The following is a 22,907-nucleotide window of genomic DNA, read 5'->3' as shown; positions in this document are numbered from 1 at the left end:
GGAGGCATCAGGAGAAAGCAGAGGCTCAAAACTTAATTGACTTGATTGTATTTTATTTGATCATATTCATGCATCTGGGAAGTGAACACACACACATACTCACACACACACGCATACTCACATACACACAGAAATCTGACAGCCTGTCTTAAAAGTTCCTATTCTTATGTAAGAAGCTTTAAAGCTTTAGTTACGTCCTATGGAATCCAGGGCAAACTTTGAGTTCATGAGTTTTTCCCAAAAGAAGATTCTAAGAATGACAACAAAATGAAGAATTTAAGCCCTGGTTTCCTCATTTATATAAAAATCATTTTCTTATAATTTCAAAATTCTTACTCCTCACTTACAAAGCTAAGGATAACTTTAGAAACCTTCCCTAGCACTGCCAGACACCGTCTTACTCCTTTGGGAGCTGAGTTGATTCACTGTGATACAAAAGGGTGAAAGAGTTAAACATTTTTGGAAAATTTATTTTGAAGAAGACCAGGGTAATTTACTAACACCGTCTTTCCTCCTTTTACTCTGTACCCTCTATTTTTCAAATAGATTCTTTAAGAGCTTTGTTCCTTTTGTGAGCTCTCCTGACACTAAAAAAAATCATTTCATTTACACTCTAATATATCTGATAGTTCAGTTGATGGTGCTCATACTGTGTGTCCGGCACTCTGCTAATTCCTGGAATTGTTGGAGGAGACACTTGGGAAGAAGAGATGAAAACCGGAGTCATAGCTCCTATTCCAGATACGCCGCCCACTGTCCAGAGAAGACCAGCACATCCCACTGGTGTGAAATACAGCTGTGATGAGGGCCGTAAAGGAAGGAGTGTGTAACAAGAAATGTAAGAGCAACGTCTGCTAAAGAGGTGAAGAGGGATGACTTCAAGAGAAGACGGCATTGCCTGTGCCCTGGGGGGTTATCAGCAAAGAAAAGGAAAAAGCATTCCAAGCAGAGAAAAACAGAATATAAAACAAAGGAGAATCATGTAAACCACAGGAATGGGTGGAAAATCGAGCGCAGTTTAATGGGGCTGCGGTGGAGCTCTGCAAATTCAGGCTAAAATAAGTCAGTGAAATAAGATGATTCAACTTTCTATGCCTGACGATCAGGAAGCTACTAAAGAGGCGGGGTCCAGGAAAGGACTTTTATTTACTTGTTCCTTTGATATTATTATTATTTTCAGGTTGGGGGAATTATAAGCATGAAATACTGATTCATATGGAGTGAGGAGAAAGTCAGAGTGTGAAACCTCAGGAAAGAAGCAATCATGGAGGCTGAGCCTCTCCAGGCTCAGGAGTGATGAAGGAGGTGCTTCTGTGGCAGCAATGGTGTTGTCATGGTCAGAAGGATAACATAGGAGCCTTTGTGGCTCCTCCCTTTGATTTTTCAATACTCGTCACCTTTTCCCAAGGACGCACATCTGCATCCAGTCATCAGTAACAGAATCCTGTCCATTTACTGAGTGCATCCCACGGGCTCACGACTGGGCTATGTGCCAGGGGTAAAACAGTGACCAAAGCAGAACCAGCCGCTGCCCTCGCGGGGCTTACGATCCAGGTGCAAAGGGGCTTCTGTGCAACAAATGACTGAGCAAATCGTCATAAACCTATGAACAAAGCTGTGCTAAGAGCTATGAAGGAGAAGTTCAAGGTTCTGAACCAGTATTGAACAGGATTACAGCCTAGTCTAGAACGCAGGAAGGGAGTGAGCTCCAAGGGTTCTGTCACTGCCTCTCAGACATGCGCTCAGCCCGCTTGATACCACATTTTCTGTGTCTGAAATTAACCACCTTTCGGTGGCCTTGAAAAAGAATGAGATTATTGACCCCACTGTGTGATTCAAGCCATAAAGGAAGTGAATAAAAGAGCAACTGTGTCTTTGATTTCTTCCAAAGACCTGGAAGATTTATTTAAAGGTGAAAAATCAGACCTGAAGTCCTTACGTCCAAATTTGGGGGTCTCTAAATTTAGAGACGTTAAAAATACTAGCAGCCAAAAAGAAAAATTGTTTTGACACTTTGCCATGTAGCCTTCCCAATAATTTGTACCAGATAGTTGATCTTTAAAATGTCTTGCTGTGAAAGAGACAGATACAAAGTATACACTGATTGCCTTCGGGCAGCCTGCCCGGCTCAGAGGGCCTCATCCTGACCTCCGCGGGCCTGCGGGTCTGACTTGTCCCCCTGATCTGGGCACGCAAGTATGCTCTAAACATTGCCTGTGGCACACTAGTCCTGGAGATTCATGGTCTGCACTGGCCTCTTACATGTCATCTCTGAGCTCCACCCTCTGATGCCTTCTCTTTGCAACCTAGCTGCTGCCCAACCCTCCTCCCCGGGCTCCCCCATCACTGCCCCTCCATGCCCCCTCCTGGGCTCATCAGGCTCAGGGTCTTGTCACAGCACTGTTGCCCTGTCCAAGGGATGCCCTTTCACCTCCTCCAGGCTGTCCTCCTCCACAGCCCCTCCCTGTAGTCCAGTCTGCTCAGCTGCCCCTTCCTCGCAGACTCCTCCCCTGACTAACCCATTTATTTAGAATATCTAGAACCTTCTCCCTTCTCTCTCTAGCCCTCAACCCCTATTTTTCTTCATGGCCCTTACGGTTTCCTGACGTGTTGCATGTTATTTAGTTGTTCGCTGTTGGTCTCCTTGAGAGAATGGAAAAGCCTTGAGGGGAGAGACTTGTTTATCTCTACCTAGTGCCTCCAAGAGCGCCCCACAACAGGAAGTGCTCAATAAACATTTGTGGAATTAATTAAAATGGGTGGATGGACGGATGATGTACCTCCTGGCCTTCCTTGGGCAAGCTGCTTGCTGCCCTTGAGATGTCGTCACTGGCTCAGGCAGGGAGGACACTAGCATGGCTCGTGGGCAGAGGCCATGGGTACCACGCTCAAAGGAAGGTGGGGTCGGGGAGGGAGCAGTCCTTTGGACATGACCTCATAGCCCTGGGCACCGATGTCCCTCGGAAAGGCCTTTCTCCTTGACACACTTAGGTCGAGATGATTCTACCAGGCTGCTAATGGTCCCCAGATGGATATGCTTGGGGATGGTGGGCTCGGTCCCGATGTGACAGGCAGCCTTGCCCCTGGGTCTTCTGGACTCTGGCGAGCTCTGATCTGCCCGTCTTGCCCCCAACCCAGCCAGGGAACTCTCATCTAGGTTGGGGAAAATCTTTCCTGGTGTTTCTGGCCCAACAGCTTCTGGCCGTCTACACTCAGAAATTCTGTCCTTTTTAATCTCACTGTGAAATCATCGAAACGCCCCTAAGTGCTTAGGCTTCTGCAAGAAACATGTTGGAGAGGGAAGTATGCTACTTCTTAACTTTGGTTTTCTGCTCTGTCACACCTATGACATGAGGTAATACGTGGCGAGAAGACCGCTTGTTGAGTGAGGGGAAAGCCAAAAGGTAGGACAGCAGGAAAATAAACTGATAAATCCATACGATATGCACACATTATTAGCTTGCTCAGATGTTCACCCCTCTCCTATTAAGCTACACCCGGAAAAAAATTACTTGGTGCACGGCCCTGAGTTTCCAAAGAAAGAGAGGAATGAGCCACTTTTAACTAAAGAAGTGTGTAAATACTAGGTTTAGTATCAAATATCAAAGCCGTGTGGTTCTGTATAACTAATTTTTTTCTTATAAAAACATTTTCATGGAGTTATACAGCTTTATGGAAAATTTGTGTCTACTCATTCTTGGCACATTAGCATTCCAAAGTATTTCTTAAAGGGAAAAGTTTTCCAAGAAAATGAACATTCTTGGACACTTTAACTTTCTACTTGGCTTTAAAAAAAAAATCTTTAGGGCTTCTTGGTGCTGTTGTTGATTCATTTGTTAAATAAATGGTTATTTTTTTAAGCATTCTCTTAGGAATACCTTAAAAGCTGATGTGATAACACCAGCTATTGTTAGAGAAGATTTGCAGTCCAATCACATTTGAAGCATGCCCTACTTCATTTTGTATAAAAATAAAACAAGCAAAAATCTCTCTGAATTATTTTTATGTTTAAGGAGATAAATAAAAGATGCACAGAAAAACATACATTTAGCCCATGTATTTAGCAAGATTTGGAAATATATTTGTGCATTGTCATTAACAACCACATCTGAAAGAAACAGAAGACGCAAAACACAAATTCGTTATAAAAAGAATGTATTTGCTTAGCGAAGGATGTTGGCTTTTTGTCATCACGGTTTAGAGGAATAACAAAAACTAAAAGCACAGCCCAGGTTATCTTAAATCAAGCAAACCCTGTAGCTCAGACATGCCTTCATATTTTACAGCTTAGGGGGCTATAAAAGAACATTTCATTAAACTTAAACTGCATGTGCTTTTTTCAACTTTCTGAAAAATTTATTGAGTTGAGTATGTTTATTTCCAAAGTTTGATTTTACTCTGTCTTAGGCTTTGGATTAAAATTCCCAAATGGACAGATTATAAAAGGCCTCTTTCCAAAGAGAGAAGGGCTTCTAGAACAAGCAGCATTGCTTTGCCAGTTAGTGACAGGGTTTGAAAGGGAAGAGAGCTGCCGTGATTGAACGGGGCTGAGCAGGAGCCGAATGGTCTTAGGAGAAGGCTGGAACCCAGGCTGTATATTCATGCGAACACCTTCAGCTCTGTTGTGGGCTTGGCTCCTCTGGAAATGATTTGTACTTGAGATGGTTGTTTATGATCCCAGCACCTAGTGTATTTCATTCTGGGCAATAGCGTACATAGGTGTGTCTGGTAGACAGGAAAATCCAGCGGCTGGAAAGATCTACCCAGCTATAGCATATTGTCAGCTTTATTAATCAAATCCAAAGACAGTCCATCATTTTCAGGTTAAAGCATTGCTTGCATACTGACCCTCATCACTTGGGAGGAAAACCCGGGCACTGTACCTGGCGTGGGGCAGCTGGTCAATACATGTAAATGTCCTTCCCCATTGAGGTCAATGAATTTGTGAATTATGGAGAAAACTAGTCCCATAGCTCTGTTTCCATCTGTTCTACAAAAAAAGTGGGTTCTGCAGTCAAATAAGGATAGGTAATGACAGAGTCAGAGGGCCAGGCTCTTTCTTGGAACTTGAAACTGTCTACTAGCTTGTGCAAGAGGTTCAAAGCAGAGCTGAGGGGCCAGTATTGGTCCTTTCTTAGCCATGAGACCTTAGGCTATGTACTTACTTCCTCTGTTTTTTTATAGGTGAAATGAAGACATCTTCCACTTCAAACGACTAATATGTTGATATTTATAAAGCACTTACAACAGTGCCTGGCACATAATAAGCACTAAGTAAGTATTTATCGAATAACTAAAATCCCTGAAAGATTCTTCAGGAAAAATTTAATCTAGAGTTTCCCAAACCTTCTTTCACCATGGATACCCCTGCTCCACCTAACTCCACCCCATTCCTTTTCCCCCAAGCCCCAAATAACTTTTTCTGGGAAAACCACACTTCCAATTTTTTTTTTTTTTTTTTTTTAGAAAAGCTGCTGTAGAGAGAAGTTCATTGAATCCATTTTCTTAACAAAGAATTAAAAAAAAAATTTAAAAGGAGTCACGTGTGCATTTCGATCATCATTCTAAAAGCCTCAGAAATCAGAAAAGAAAATTCCTGAATATACCAAGTGATCAGAGTTCCCAGTTAGTGGACTTTGTGCAATGCTGTGATTCCCATCTTGTGTTTACTGAGGGGACTTGTAATAAAGGCACTTAGCACGTGCTGAGTGCTAATGTGTCTACCGGGCATTCATCTCTGCGTGGATACTATTTCTAAATCCTAACAACAATCCCAAGCAGTGCGTATTCACCCCCATTTTATAGACACTGCACTTTAGGGGGTCACAGTGTCTGTGTTTCTTGCCTCAGTCCACCCAGCTAGAGGCAGGTGGAGCCAAGAATACAAACGCAAGGATCCAGACCCCACGACCTTCTTAGGCATCTTCAATGTGTAAATTACTTCTCCCCTCACTGCACCTTAACCCGCCTAGGGGGACTCAGGGACCCCAAAATGGGTCCCCCACAGGGTTTAACTTGTCCCTCTGGGACAATATTATACAGTAATTATTGTCATCCTCAATTATAGACAAACCTGAAATATTAGACAGTTGGGCAGAATACATAATTTTACTCATCTTTTCCCTTTGAAGATTTGATTTTTTCATGATTCATCATCATTCTTTTTTTAAAAACACTTTTTATTGAAGTATAGTTGATTTTCAGTGTTAGTTTCAGGTGTACAGTAAAGTGATTCAGCTATATACACATACACATACATATATGTATATTTCAGATTCTTTCCCATTATATGTCACGGCAAGAAACTGAATACAGTTCCCTGTGCTGTATAGTAGGTCCTTGTGAAGATCTGATGTTTTCACACACCCAGTCAAAGGAGGAGGTAGGACCCCAACCTCAATGTTCTTTCCAGTACTGACTGCTGACATTTAACAAATACTGCTGGTTGGTTTGCTTGGTTTCTCTGTTAATACAGAAATGTGCTGCCGAGTTCTCAAATGCAGGCATTGTGTGCCTGTTTTGTTTCCGTGTGGCCAGCCGTGCTGACGGCACACACGTGAGCACGTGGAGAGACCGAGTGACACCCGGCTCCAGGGAGCACGTGTCTTGCTGTACTTTTGCACCATCTGGGCTCCACAACATTCAAGGAAGATTCTAAGTGAGCCTTTTTGGAAAGGAACGAAGGAGATTTTTGTAGCTGTTATTGTTGAAAACCAATTCAGTCCATACAATGGCTTGAAAGTAGTGAAAAATCAACCCAACTGGGAACATTTTTTCTCGTGTATGGCAAATACAGCAGATTGATCAAAAAAAAACAAAACAGGATGTTCTCAGATCTCAGAGAAAATTGAACCGTCTAAAAGAAAAGCTATAATATATAATTATGTATTTAAATACACAATCAAGTTTTTTTTTTAATTTCCAATCTGCTGAAATGAAACATATACATCTTGTCCATATTGTCTCCATGTAAATATCGGTATTGTCCAAGAAAAACTAGAGCTGGGGAGAAGTGAACAGTGACAGTAGGTTTTATGGAGGACTATTGCAATAGGGGAAAAGAAACCTCAGTGTAGAACTGGGCTCAGCTCCGAATACAGCAGGACTAAGTGGGGGTTTACCACCAAGGAGCAGGATCGGGGTCAGAGGATGGAGAATCACTAAGAGGAAACACCAGGGGTAGGCATTATTCTGGCCAAACCCAGCTAACAGGAACTTTGCTGAAGACAGGCCTGGGGGATGGCGGGGGACGAAGAAACCACTTAGACATGGAGGGTGGTAAGAAAAAAGGATGGGAGACTCTTACTAAAATTGAATTAGCACGGTCCTTGCTAAAACTTTATTTTACAAAGCGGCAGATGAATGGGTCTACAAAAAGGTCATGGAACTTGACTTAAGTTTAGTCAAGCAAAGAATCTTTGTCAGTATCATTCCTGAGGTTTGGGGGCAATATTCTTCTCTTCAACTGCCAGCACATATGTGCCCACATGTGGACACACACACACACACACACAAATCAAACAACACACATTTCTTGAAGAAAGCACCACTGTCCACTCATGGTCAGGAACACAGGCAGTAGCTGACTAGATCAGGCCTCAAATCATGGAGCCCTGAGCTTCAGGAAGTGCTTGTGTCTGGGCATGGAACTGATACAGACCCTTGGAAATAAGTGAAGTCACATGATTGCCACACATCAGATACCTGTCAGTACCCTGTTCAAAGAGCCCACAAAACCAAGACAGCGATTAGCAGGAGTCTGAGCTGCTGGTTCTGGCTCCCCACTTCCTCAGTTTACATCTTTCCTCTCCCACCAGTTCCGGATCCGCCCTCAGGCCCAGGGTTCTTGCTGCTACAGCACCAGCCGTTGGGAAGGTACCGCCCCTCTGTGCACACACACGCTTTTCCCCGAGGCTGCTCTCTAGACGACCAGTGCAGAATCTTGGAGTGAAGTTGCTGAAAATGTGGATCCCTGGGCTCCACCTCCGGCCTGTTGAATCTCAGTATCTATGAGGGGTCGTGGAATCCAGACGCTTAACAGATTCTGAAACAAAAATTTCAGAACGACACGTTTGCAAAAAATATAAGGGGAAAACGGCATAAAAGATGGAGAAGAATGATGTTTCTAGATAAAGTTTCCATACAATTTATACTTTTAAGAATGAAAGAAGGCCCTATTTCTCATAGGTATTTCACACCCACCTAACCTGCAATTTCCCCTTATTTCCTTCTCATCCCCCAGTTGCAGCTGGAGCTTTGCACACAATAAAGCAAATGTGGGGTCTGGGGCACGTCTGGCTGCACACCAAGTGGTCATCATGGCTGGTAACTCGGGATGCTTCCCCCACGACCACCTGACACTGCCAGTCAGGGCACCGGGGCTGTGTCTGAGCACACAAGGTGCTGTCAGCAAGCCCTGGGCGTGTTTGCCTTGAAAGGGAGGTGAAGTTAGCTCAGGTCTGGAAGGAGGCAGGGGGAGGAAGACAGGTCACTAATGGTTGTCTTTTAGATGTAACCACATTAACCCAGACAAAGGCTAAACCAGACAGGATGCCGGGTCCACAGCGGTAAACCAGGACTGTCTCAAGCAAACAGGGACATCTGGTCACCTTGTCTACAGAGAACCTGTCTCACGCAGTATCAAGCAAAGGTACTATCCAGCTTGGTTTGGCTGCCAGAGCGCACGCCACACTCTAAATGGTTACCCTCTGTCTTCCTACATCACAGTTTTCGTTCTTGAGGAGTTCCTCCTTTCACCTCTATTTTAGACTTTCCTTTTCCTAAAGGAGAAATCCAGATAAGGAATTCATTCCTTCATTTCTTTGCTCATTTATTCCTGTGAAAAAATATTTTGGGGAGGTCCAGCAAAGCCAGAACCTGCTGATGATTCAGTGCAGATGAAACAGATCACTTCCCTTCTGGAAACGGGGGAGATGAATGTTAGAGAGAGAAACACACACTGACCGGGCAGAGGTGATCTGCATGGAGTTTGGCCCCTGACACAGAGGAGCCCGGTTCATGGACCCGGCGGGAAGGAAGCCGGCGCCTGAGATGTGATGTGGCCGTGTAAACCTGGATCCTTATAGAGGAAAGGTTGATATGTGAAAAGTGAATAATTTGAACACTGTTCTTCTGCTTACTAGCCATGTGACCTCAGGTAAACTATTTCAATTTTACAGTTTCCTCATCCATAATATGAAGATGATACTAGTTCATACCTGGTGTGGTTTTTTGAGAATAAAATGAGTGAATATGGGTTAAGTGCACAGAAAGATGATTAGCACATGGCAGATGCTCAAAGAAATAATTTTAGAAGTATATATTCTACCTATATATTATAAAAAGCCATAAACACCTATAGACCCACATCCAAATATCAACATGTTGTACTTTATAACTTGTGTCTCTGGGCTCAAAAACATAATGTGACGTCTACCAAGATTTAGGAATCTACTTGGTCCTTTAACTATGAAAGTTGTGTTCTTCGTTTTAAATCTAGCCCCAAATCAGGGACTATGATCATAGAATTTCTATGGCTTGTGTCCTATGGTTCACAGAAGCTGAGGTGCAATGTAGACACAGCAAGAAGACAAATGATTCTATGCTTCCAACTAAGAAGGGATCTTTAAATGCCAAGATGAGAAAAAAGGAGAAATCCGCCACACTCCCAAACCTTCAAGATCTTTCCTCATGTTCCCCTGCTGGGTTTATTCTTTCTACACACCCTTTGCAAGATGCCAGACTCTTCCATTCCAGCAGTTACCGTCATCTCCCAGCATCCTTCTTAATTTCAAATCCCATTTGCGTTCTTTTTTCTAATGGAAATAACACTCACGCTGCGTCCTCTGCCTTGGGGGCTGTGTCTGTCACATGTGTCTACTTATGGGGTTTATTTTATCCTTTGTCTCATCAACTTGCTCTAAGCATTCTGTTTTCTGAGAAGCACCACGTGAGCATCGATGCTCACCTTTTCCAGCTTTTCCTGCCGGGAATTAAGAAATGAGCACTCAGCCCTGTAAAGTAATCTTGGGAGTTTACCACTATTGCAATGAGAGTCCTACTGTTCTTAACTTGGCGAGAGGCTTTCTTAAAAGAGTAAATATTTCCCCTTCTCTTTTTTTTGAATCAAGGGAATATAGCTGTTTCACTTAGTAATGCTTTCTTTGGGGAGTATTTTCTGTTTTCCAAGAGGAAAAATGTAATTCCAAAACCTTAAATGGGCCATCAAATGCTGAGACTTGCCTTAGGCATTTTGCTAAAACCCATTCCCCAAAAAGCTAACCACAAATCAGAAAAGGACACAAGAGTGTCTGAGGGGAGTCGACAGGTCACTCCACTAAGGAGATCAAAAGATGGATACGTGGAAGCCTTTAGTGTCATCTGTAGAAAGGTTAAGACAATGTGACCATGTGCCACAGCTATTTAGGAAAATGATTAAATGTCCCACAAATATGTGCTCTGGAATGCATCTGCTGCCAGTGAACACCTCCATCTGTCCCCCAAAGGACAGCAGGGACAGATACCGGAATAGCACAGATTTTAAAGTGTAGAGATTGAAAATGACATTCCCTGTCTGCTTTAGGAAGTAATTTCAAGGAAATCTAAGCAGAGTATCCTGATCATTCTCTTTTCTACCCATTTCAAAAGGTCACTTCCTTCTCATGTTATCAGAATTCCTCTTGGAGTGTTCTTTCTCTGCCGCCTCCTCCCCTAATTCTTCCCCAACCCTCCCCTCCAAGTCTGACTTCTGCTTCCAAGATACCCAGCGGTTCATAACACTCATCCCACTGACCATTCTTCCCTCTTACCTGATACTATGACCAGATATGCGATACTTTTGTCTGTAACCTCCTCTTCCTGGGGCCCCTCCATCCATCTCACAGTGGCTCTGAGAGATGGTACTTTCCCTCTGCTTGTCTCTCTTTCCTTGGCTGATTCTGCCTCGTTGGTGTCTTTCCCACATCCCTTACCCTCACACAGCTCACACCAGACCACTTCCTTCCAAAATCTCAGCCAGTTTATTGGCTTCAACCCCCTAAAAAAATGCCCATATTTGTATCTAACCTCACTCTCTCTCCCGGGATTCAGTCTACCTCTCTCCCTGCATCCCTAGAAGATGCTGTTTCATTTTTCAGTTTTATTATGTAGACTTGTTACAATTTGACTGCACATGTACAATATATTGCATGTAAATACTTCTGTATAATACACTGCACTATTTTTTTTGTTTACGTATATGTACTGATCATTGTTTTTAGAACAGTTTATAGTTTCAGCTTTTTAAACTTACATGGTTATTAAAGAAATAAAGCCAACCACAAAATAAGAATCAACAGAATGTGGTAATCCAATCATAAGGGTCAGTCAAATGTGCTTGCACATATTCAAGAAATCAGTCATCTAAGTTATAAATAATAAGTAGTTCATTTGTGTCTTTTTTTTTTTTTTGATTTCACATATAAGCGACATCATATGTCATTTTTCTTTCTCTTCCTGGTCCTAAAGGATGCTTTTAACTTCCTCTTCCTCCTAAGCCATTTGTAGCTCTGCACGTCCTAACTTCTGGCAATGGCAGTACCCAAATTTGCAGACTTATTTGTGTTAAGCTCTTATGGTTCTTGCCTTCTTTCTCTTCTTGATTTGCATTCACTAAGCATTTCTTTCCCCCTATGTTCAAACTCCTGAATCATCTTTCAGTTGGCTCCAGTGCTTCCACTCTCTCTCCATGTGTTTATCTGAGCCAACAGTCTCTAAATGCCAGAGGGTCAAAGAAGACCAAGACAGGGCACCTGGTCTGAGGAAGCTTTCAGTCCAAGGCAGGGGCAGGAGTTGCGGAGGGGTGGAAAAGTACATTTATAATTTTCTGAACAATTTTAAAAAGTAATAACAGGGTGAAAAAAAGGGATAGACTCTAGTCATTTAAGTCACTGTCAGAAGTCAGGCAAAGGTCTCCAGGGAAGGTGAATTTGGAAGGAAGTTTTAAATGACAAATATAAGACAGATATAAAGAGAAATGAGAAGAGATGGCATACTTAAAGCTGGGTTGCTTTGGAGAATCTGTACAAATTTACGGCTAGAGTAAAGGGTGCATCCAAGAGACTAGAGAGTGGGTTGCATCATTAGAGCCCCAGGAGGAAGAGCTGGCGTTCATAGAAGGCTTTACGTGAACGGAATCTAACAAGGGGACCATACACGTGAAAAGGAAGGGTGCTAACCAGGGCGCTCTCACAACCACAGGGAGCCATTCACACCCACTGGCCAGAGCAGCCAGGGAAAGGAGCCGTGTCACTGGACTTGGGGTGAGTCATAGAAGAGGATCCAGGCTGGGAGCCACCAGCAGTGGGACCGGCAGAGTGAGGAGTAAGGAAGGCGACCCTTCTCTCACCTCGTCTGCTCTCCTGCCAGTACTTGTTAGGCACAAGCAGTCAGAACCCGAAGAGCAAGGAAGCCTAAAGTCCCACCAGGCCAGCCTTCCCCAACACACAGCCCAGGGTGGGAGTGGCTACGAGGTGAGGGTGGTGGAAACATAGTAAGTATTTCTGCGTAGGTCATGCTGTAGTTTGCAACTCTGGCTTGTTCAGGCATTGTGATTTGTAATGCTCTCCACTTGAAATCTTTATTGGATCTATTTTTTTTTTCATGTTTTGACATCTTTATCCTATTTAAGATGAAATAGGATGAAATAGGATAAAACAAATCATGTACAAGCTGATGAATTTCATGTGCATGTAATTTTTAAATGTATTTTAAGAACATGTTATGAGATTATTCCTTTGGGGAGTATGTCCCTAATCCTTCAGGGTTTTATCAGTGTATATGCCTTTAGGGTTAGATCAGTGTTACCAGCAATAGTTTCTAACTTTCCATTCCATTATTTGGCTTAATTTTTACGTTTTGGTGTGTTACAATAGAAATCTGGGCCAAACACTTTCTTTTCCTGGCATCTTCCCCAAACTGTCTACTTTTCTGTATGGTATGAAGTAATGAAAGTGGGGAGCAACATCACATCTAAGTGAGAAGGGTTGTCTCATTTGATAAATGGGGTAAATGTGAACAGAATTCAATCTACTTGACAAATGGGTCTAATTTCACTAGTGTCCTGTGTCTGGCGGATTTCACTTGGTAAGAACATTAGGGTTTGCAGGCTTTCTTGCCTCAGTGTGTAGAAAAGAATCCAGAAGGTGACTCCTGGCCTTTCCGTTGAAATTTCCCCAAGATTTCAATGAATAATGAGATACCACGCTCTGTCTAACAAATTGACAGATGCGTTAAAAATCAGCATTGTGATATTTTAGGGATTTGCAGGGATAAAAGGAGGGGAGAGAGGGTGGGGGGATGGGTCACATACCGAAGGGCTCAGGATGGAGTCGGATTTCTCAGCGACTATCCCAAAAGATAGAAGAGAATGGAAAATTACCTTCCAAGTGAATAAGGAATGATTTACAACCTAGAATTCTATTTCCAGTCGAATAATAAATCAAGGGGGAGTGTTGACTAGACATTTTCAGACCTGCCAGTTCTCAAAGCAATGGATTCCCCGTGGATCCCTTTCCAGCCTTTTGGAAGGTATGTTCCAACAAAATGAGAAAATAAAGAAGGGACAGAGAGAGAGACAGAGATGAGAGAGGATAGAAAAAGAGAGAGACACACACACAGAAAAGAAGGAAAAGGATTTCCATGACAAGGCTGAAAAAATACCAAACTGTACAGAAAGCTAAGGGTGCACCAAATTCAAGTGGAAAATGAGGCATTAACACTCTTGGTGATATGTCTGCAGGGCTAAAACAGTAATAATAATAATAATAATAATAATAATAATAATAATAATAATAATAATAACAACAACAACAACAACTGACTTGTGGCCTGATATGTTCCATTTTGTGAGAGGTAGCTAGTCTAACACAATCTATTTCAGAAAATTAATTTAAAGACAATTTAATCAACCCATATCTGGCTAGAATAATGTTAGTATATGCACAAAGGCATAGATTAATATCATCTAGGAATATAGTTGCAAAAATGGGATATATTAGTGAATAAATCCAACAAAATAGTAAAAACAGCATGGCTAATTAGTATTTATTTTAGAAATTTAAAGATAGTTCAACTATTAGGCAATATTTTTATATAATCAGCCATTGGAGCAGATTAAATAAGAAAATTGGGGAGACGGTATAGCTCAGTGGTAGAGTTCCCGCTGAGCATGCATGAGGTCCTGGGTTCGATCCCTACTATCTCCATTAAAAAAATGAATAAATAAAATTTATTTTTTAAAAAAGAAAATCATATGATGATTCCAAAAGAGAAAGAAAAAGCATTTCATAAAATTCAACTTTCATGAATAATTTTTTAAAAAACTAAAGAACATGCTAAACATGTGTCTTAAAGTGGATTTGTATCCAGAATATTTCAAGAACTCTTTATAATTTAATAATAAGAATTCCAATTAAAAATTAGGTATATCTGAACAGACGCTTAAGTGGAAAAGGGACACGAAAAGAAAGTAAAGACAAGATATGATGCTTAACTTCATTAGTTATTAGGGGAAAGGCACGTTAAAAATACAATATTACTGCACTTCCTGACTGGCTAAAATATTTTTTTTTAATATAGGCAATTCCAAGTGTTGGCCCAGTTGTTACTCCTGTGCCTTACTGGCGAGAATGCAAAATGTTACAGCCACTTTGAAAAAAGTTTGACAGCTTTTTATAAGTTTAACTTAAACGTATCACACAGCCCACCAGTCATGTTCCCAAGCAGTCAAAAGAAATAAAAACATGCACCCACAAGAGACTTGTATGAAAACCCAAAGCCATTCTTTCTGGCTGAACGCTTAGAATCACAAATTAACTATTGAAAATAATTAGTATATTTTTTAATAAACTTGTAAACCTAATCAAGGAAAAGGCAAATAAGAGAAATTGAATTATCTTGCAAAGAAGCATCCAATTCTACAAAGAAATATTGGGGAGAAACCATAGGTACTTATAAGTCACTGATTCTACAACACAAAATTGCATTTTGTTCATATTCAAAGGCTATTTTCCCCCATTGTTTGTCACTACAGTATTTAACTCTTCCATTGTACCTATGCCAAGATCTCTTCCTAAGTAAAACTTGACACATGGAATATTTCTTTTAAGTTGGTTATCCAAGTACATATCCGTTTCAGTTATCCAAGTACAAAAAGAGTCCAAACTTGTGGTTAAAATGGAAAAAAACATACACCCTATTTTCCATGTGTGCATTACTCTCAATCATATGTGCCAGAAAACAAACTAACAAACAAACAAAAAACACCTTCTGGTTGAGAAAAAGCATGAAAAATAGCAACCCCAAATCTAAAGGCTAATATTTCTGAAGGCGGAATGCATCAAAATATCAAAATATTTTGAAGACTACTGTTTATCCATAAGCTCTTTGGTTTATTCCACAGTCCTATTATCTGAAACATTATATATACAGAAGCACATATATACACAAAAATATTTTTCAAAACTTGTGGTAGAAAACAGATGAGGAACATACATTACAGAGCCAGACTTACTGAGAGTCCACTTTTTGCAACGTTATGTTGTATTAACTCAATAGTTATCTAAATGTTGCTGGATTTCATTTTCTCCCATCCCTGAAATTAGCATATTAGAAAGAGTTCGCATGTATCTATTTATCTATTTTAAATGTATTTACATTTATCTTATTAGAAAGAAAATGGGATCTAAAAAATTCAATATTAATTAATAAATTAACTTATCCTGTCCCTCTGACAATTCAGGAAGCTGTATGAAAGCTGTCTGGTCTGTAAAAGTCACCCAAAAATGTTTGTCCCTTGGAAACAGCCTAAATGTCCATCAACAAATGACTGGATAAAGAAGATGTGGTATATTTATACAATGGAATACTATTCAGCCGTAAACCCCGACAACATAACACCATTTGCAGCAACATGGATGTTCCCGGAGAATGTCATTCTAAGTGAAGTAAGCCAGAAAGAGAAAGAAAAATACCATATGAAATTGCTCATATGCGGAATCTAAAAAAAACAAAATATAAAAAACAAAAAACCCATAAATACAAAACAGAAATAGACTCATAGACATAGAATACAAACTTGTGGTTGCCAAGGGGGCAGGGGGTGGGGAGGGACAGACTGTGATTTCAAAATGTAGAACAGATAAACGAGATTATACTGTATAGCACAGGGAAATATATACAAGATCTTATGGGAGCTCACAGAGAAAAAAATGTGACAATGGAAATATGTATGTTCATGTATAACTGAAAAATTATGCTCTACACTCTAATTTGACACCATATTGTAAAATGATTATAAATCAATAAAAAATGTTAAAAAAATGTTTGTACTTCTCATCTTCTTACTGAAAACCAAAAAGATATAACGTTTTGTGTCTATGAAAGTTGTGGAAAGGTGCATTTCTTTTTTTTTATATATAAGTATAGTTGAATTACAATATCATATTAGTTTCAGGTGTACAGCACAGTGATTCAGTATTTTTGCAGATTAAAGATGCATTTCTTAAAATACATAATATAAAATTTGAAGATTTTTTTAGGGTTTCACAATACAGAATTCTTTCTTCATATCAATGCACCCTTGACAATAACCCAGTTCTTTATGTAAGAAGCATCTGGTAAAGAGCAAAAACCAATTTATTTCTTAAAAGGACTTTCATTCACACGGCCCTTTACAAGGTGCACTTAGTGCCTGTTTATTCACGTATATCACTACCCACTGAGAAAATGTCTTAGATAAGTAGTATTTCTCCTCTCAGCACTTGACTTTTCCTTAATTATGCTGTTTTGTATATGGCATTACTTTATGAAACAATTGATTATTTTTGTTAAAAAAAGGTAACAATTGCTACCACTGCTTCACAGAGCACTTTTGAGCTGTTTGCTCTAACATCACCTTCAACAGGACAACCTGGGATGCTAAGGACTGGCCGCCCTACAGATCAGCACCTGATCTGATCCTGTGGGACTAGGGTGGCCTAGGACTGTGCATTCTAAGCAGTCCCTCAGAGTATGCAGACAAACACCGATGCTCATAAATGCTTCTTCGGCATTTATGTCCGTGTGGTAAACAAGACGGTTACTACAGATACCTCCCTCCGCTGCTCGTGGAACTGTTAGTGCTATTCTATCACAGACATTAAAGACTGAGGGTCCCTAGGGTAATTCTTTCATCAAATATTGATAGGTATTCTTTGGGGGGGTAATGCATCCAAAATCGGAGCACTCAGCCACATGAATACTCAATAAATCACCAAAATATGCGTGAACTTTCTAAATACCAAGAAAAAGCCTACTTTGAGAAACTCTAGTACAGCAGGTTTCTTCATGCAGATTCACTGCTGGTTACGACCATCTTTAGAGCAGGCCTAGCCAATGATTTCATTAAGATGCCAGGCCACATGTCCCAACACCGAAGGGATGTATCTTCAGAAAGTTTCACTCCAGCCAGCAGAATCCATCCTGTTTGTAACTTACTAAACACCACTGGACCACTGCACTTCAAGGAGAAGATCTGGTTTGGGAACCCCTGATTCAGGTTTTTCTGTGCTTTGATCATCATGGTGTAATGTTTGCCCCTTCCAGTTCTTTGGACTGGATTTGTGTTTTAGAATAGACACGGCTGGAAGAAAAAGACATCCGATCACAAAGGAAATTCTTCTTTTGGGGGGAGGGTGCAGTTCAAGTGTTTGAATGCATGCTTAGCATGCATGAGGTCCTGGGTTCAGTCCCCAGTACCTCCTCTAAAAATAAACAAACCTAATTACTTCCCCCACCACATCAAAATCAAATAGTTAAATAATACAATAATAGAAATAAATAAAATATTAAAAAATGAATTTAAAAAAAGAAATTCTTCTTTGCAAGGGAGCAGCATTGAAGTAGGCTTGTCTCTAGTCTGGAAGAAATAACCATCGGTACACACCCTTCTGTCTGCACAAACAGCATGACGATTTCCAATCCGGCTTCCTGGGTACCTGAGTCTCGGGAAAGCAGTGGCTCTGCACCTAATTGTAACTGGAAAGCAGGTGTTCTGCTGTGACTGTCCATTTGATTTTTTTAAGTTCCATGAGGTTTAAAGGTGGGAGTGGTTCAGAAGAGATTCCCTAGCTAATGAAATACTTGCGATGTCTTGGAGAGGGGTTACATTTGGACAGGCAGAGATGGAATGCCTTTCCGGAAAAGAGGAAACTATACAAGAAAAGGCACCGAGGGAGGTGATACAGACTGCTGAAGTTGGGGGAGATGGTCTGTTTTATGTTTGGAGTCAGAGATTCTGTGGAGGTATAAGTGGGAAATGGTCCAGCAGGCACGTGGGGCATGAACCTGGAGGGGGAGAGGGAGCGGCAGACAAGATGGAGATGCAGGTGTGGCAGTTACTGATCCGCACGTTTCTGCTGCTGGGCGCCAGGAAGCCTTCTCGGACCCAGGCTCAGAGCGCATCTTCCTTTCTGCCCTGAGTGATCACCAGGTCCTCCTCCTGTCCTTCTGCGGAGAACCACACTTTCTCCCACACGCAGTGGTTTTCTCTCCCCTCATACTTTCCATCTCCTCTCTGTAGCCTTCGGACAAGTAGAACTCAGCCTCCGCACACAGTTCCTTTCTCTGACCTCTGATTTTAAGGATGTTTCTGATTTTCGCAGGGAAGCAGACAGCTGCCTGGGGCTCAGCGCTTGCTGGGCTCTTACAGCGACGACTCCTGGTCTACAATTTCCGACTTCCTCTGGGCAGATCAACAGGGCGCTTCCATGAGCCCTCAGCTCTGCACGTCTTTTCCTGACCTTTGGCTCATGATACGTTTCCCCTCCCAGCCCAAGAGAAGGCTGGAACCCCTCTTCTTAGCCTCCAGGTGAACCCCGGGCTGCAAATGTTGGCACCGGGAGACCAGCCAGACTGCGTTTGCTAAGAACCTGCGTCCTCATCCAGAAAGCAGTCCAATCTCCCACCTCCACCGCACCCTCCCTGGCCTTTCCCACCGAAATGAGTGGCCTCTTCCAACAAAAGTCTACACGTTTTATTTCTGAATACCCCCAGCTTTCCAAAGTAAGGACTTCTCATTCTAGGACACAGAACATCTGGAATTAAAACATCCTTGACTCAAAAACACTGCCTTCCAACAGCCACACCCTGCAACCTAACCCGGAAAACAGAGCTGTGTTTCAGTATTTCCCCTTCGGAAATTATTGTTTGTATGGTGTTCCTGCTACTAAGGTAAAAATGTAGTCACAGTGCTATGAAGAATTCAAATACAGTTACTTCCCATCTTCACAGAATGAAGGCCCAATATGTAACCTGTCTAGCCACAAAAATCTCTTAAATGTGTTTTTCGGTGATTCTCCCAATAACCACCACACAATTTCCTGAACAGTCCCAGTGTTAACTCAATGCAGATTCTTCACATTTTAGGAAAAATATGGATGAGAAGAAGAAAATAAAAGTGGCCGGACTTTGTGTGTGTGTGTTTGCTGTATCTGTTTCCCCACTGGCATCCTGTATTGCTTTAAAGTGGTCTGTTACACCGCATCTTGAGGTACTGAGCATAAAAACTTTCCTTAGATGTGTTTATCCAGAGCTATGACGTTTCATCTCTTTCCACTACAACGTGCGTGTAAATAAGATGTAGTGGTTGTCAAGACTAACAGGTTTATCTTATGCTAAAATGCATAATTTAATAGGCTCCCTCATGAAGGGTGACTTATAAAGCAGACATTTATCCAGTGATGCACAGTTTCTGTGTTTTCTTCAAAATTTAAAGCCACTGGATGTGCTGGGCTTGTACTTTGTAGAAAAACCTTGTAAGGTTGTCAGAAATTAGAAGAGAAGGGAAGTTGAGGTTTTATTACTGCTTTCGCACTATGGACAAGGGGCTGAAACACACAAGGCCTCTGGGTCCAAATGAGCTGAGGATTGGCCAGGGACAAGTCCAGGGACCTTCTGCATGTGTGACTTGGCACTTACAATCTTTGAGTCCTGATGCACTGTCCTGTAAAACCAGAAACCAGAGGGTCATTTTAAGTCTCAGATGAAAGAATGAAAGAGTTTTTTGTAAACTGTAACATACTATGGAAAAGTAGGCTCATTCTGCTATGGGGTCAGTATTTCACTTCCGTTCTTATACGTCTGAATTCACGAGCTGGCATGGTTCTCTGGGTCCCTGGTGGACAGCAATGCCACAGAAGCAAGTCACTACATAGAGGTTCAGCTATTTTGTAATCATCTATGGAATAAAAAAAAAATACTGCTGTGTGGGGTGCCATCCAGATGGTGCCTTCAGGACCCAGGCACCCACTTCCCCATCTGCTGTGAGTGTGGCTGCTGGCAGCTGAAAGCTAAGTCCCCCTCCAGGAATTGCCCGCATCAGCAGGAGACCGCCCTCCCAGAGCAGCCTGTGTCCAAGGACCAGCCCGTGTACCGGTACAAAGGCCCTGCCCCTTGTACCACCACTGGGAGTGTCTCCCAATTTGAGGACTCTGTGGGGTCAGCAGCGGCCCCTTCACAGGGGCATCATCACAGCCCGGGGTCTCCCTCTGCCTGATCCTCCCTCCCACACCTCCTTATGGGGATCATTCCCAGGTGCAGCATCTAAAAAAGCCTCCTGTTTGAAATCTCCGCCTGAGGACTTGGTGTCTTTTAAAAGCTCTCCAAGTAAATCGAATATCCATCAGGGCTGGAAATGGAAGTTTAACCTTTCCAAGCCCCAGTTTTTTCATTTGGCAATTGGAGTAACAACTCCCTTGGAGAGTTTTTGTTAGAAGAGATACATAATGTGATCATACAACATCTGGAGCATTGCAGGTACTCAGTAACTGTTGGTTGTAATTGTCTTTGTAGCCAATCAAGAACAGAGGCTACAGTCCCGGGTGATTGCCCCTTATGTGCATGTGCCCTAATGAGGTCTTCAGACGAACGCAGTAATAAAAGTAATATTTAATTCTAGAAAGATGTAAGGTCAATTTATTTGGGTATCAGATAGCAAATGAGAGATAGTGGTAAGACTACTGCATTAGCTGAAGGAAACACGTGATATTTACTGCAGAGACATTTCTGTAAGACGAGAACACCACACCCCCACCAGGTTTACTGGATAATTAAAAGATCAAAAATATTAACTAGGAAAGTGAAATAGAAACTTTGGAGAGAACTGTTATTTATGTAATTTAAAAAGTTGCTATTATTTTATAGGAAATAGTGACCAGCTGTTCTCACCTCAAAGAAGAGAGAATTACCTACATCTCTTGGATTTTATTCGGGAAGAGGGAGTTGGGCAGAAAGGCACACAACGTTAATTTTTTAAAAATTTTCCTGCTTATGCAGTTTTTAAAAAAAGGGTCATGGTACCCTTCTCTTCTGTATAAAAAGCACTCATAAAAAGAAGCTACTGAATCATACAAAGGAAAGTAATTTCTGCATCTTAAGTAGAATTGGGTGGGGCAGGATACTGTCAGGATTAATAACGCATAATTATTCACCTTGTCACCCATAATCCAGATAACGTTAAAAGCTTTAAGTTGCTTAATTCAGATTTTTTCCCCCTAAAGCATTTATAAATGATTACCTGACTTTGATCAGAGAAAAGCTCAAGGTTCGGAGCTGGATTGTTTGCATTCATGTTTGTCACTCATTTAAAAAGGAAATCAGATAAACTAGCTAATTTTCATCTTATTTCCCAGCTGTATTTCCCAGTGTAACTCAGTCTCCCAGATCTTTGCAATTGGTAGCAACCAAATAAGATCACAGATAACATATTTTGTAACTTAAAAAAAAATTAAAGTACTTCAGATATATAGGAAAGTAATGTAGAAGCTAATTTAATGAAGGGTCTTATGCCTGACACCTGATTTTATAAATGTTTGATAATTTTATGACATTTATCTCAGATTATTTTAAGCAATAAATAAATAAATAAATAAATAAATAAATAAATAAATAAAGCCCCCTCTGTATCCCACTATAATCTTTTTCTCCTCTTTCCCTGCCCAGAGGTAACTATTATCCTGCATTTGCATTGATCACTACTGTAATTATTTTTATAATTTTGATATATATGTAGATAACCATTGAAAAATATAGTAGTATTTTCATATAAATGCTATCACATTTCAACATGCTTTTTCTGGGTAACTATTAAGTGTTTAAAATTGATCAAAGCTGATATGTGTACATTTAATTCATTCATTTACCTGCTGTACCGTATTTCTTTATATGATAGAGCACCGTGTATCCATCCACAGTCTTGTCTTCAGTAATCTAGCTTGCTCCTAATTTTTCTCTATTACAAATATCCATTGTGCCCTGGATGAGGGCTTCTCTGTGATATATGTCAAAAATGGTTGGGTCCCAGGGCCACTAGCACCTTCAATTTCAGTCAGTGTTTCTAATTGGCTCTTGACACTGGTTTAATAATGTTGCATTCTCTCCAGTGCTGGACAGGAAACCCCAGTTCCTCACGATCTGATCCTCACTTGGTATTACAGATTTTTAAACTTTGCCAATCTGATGGTTATAAAACTCTCCTTCCTTCTCTTCTGAGGATTAGTGTTAAAGGTTCCTTCTTTTTTTGAGTGACTTGTAGGATCTTGAAATTTTCACATTTTGAATATATATCATGAAAACAGAAATAAAAGTCTAGTCCCTTTTCTTTTAAATTCCATCATGAACTCCGTCTTTTTTTTTTTTTTTGGTCCAACTTTAGTTTAATTTCCAACTAGTACTAGACTTGCCAGATACAATGAGTCCAAATCTTGGTTCCATCAGTTATTAACTGTATTGCTTTGGGCAGGTCCCTCAACTTTCCTCTGCCACATTTTCTATAACTGTAAAATGTGACCTTTATAATCTTTGCAGTCCCTCTTCCTTAACATTCTGTGTGT

General features: G+C 41.1%; 1 protein-coding gene across 1 annotated transcript in view; it reads left to right on the top strand.

The window, feature by feature from the left end:
* The window catches only part of PLXDC2 (plexin domain containing 2), a 347,388-nt gene extending 341,973 nt beyond the window's left edge, over positions 1 to 5,415 (top strand). The window contains exon 15 of the mRNA XM_072955332.1: positions 5,185 to 5,415. The gene's annotated coding sequence lies outside the window, so the exon portion shown is untranslated. The remainder of the gene's footprint in view (positions 1 to 5,184) is intronic.
* The last annotated feature ends 17,492 nt before the right edge of the window (positions 5,416 to 22,907 follow it).

Source organism: Vicugna pacos, chromosome 35, assembly GCF_048564905.1.
Source record: "Vicugna pacos chromosome 35, VicPac4, whole genome shotgun sequence".
NCBI classification, from domain to species: Eukaryota; Metazoa; Chordata; class Mammalia; order Artiodactyla; family Camelidae; genus Vicugna; species Vicugna pacos.
Note: the sequence above shows the minus strand (reverse complement) of the source record. Positions and strands in the feature narration are given on the sequence as shown.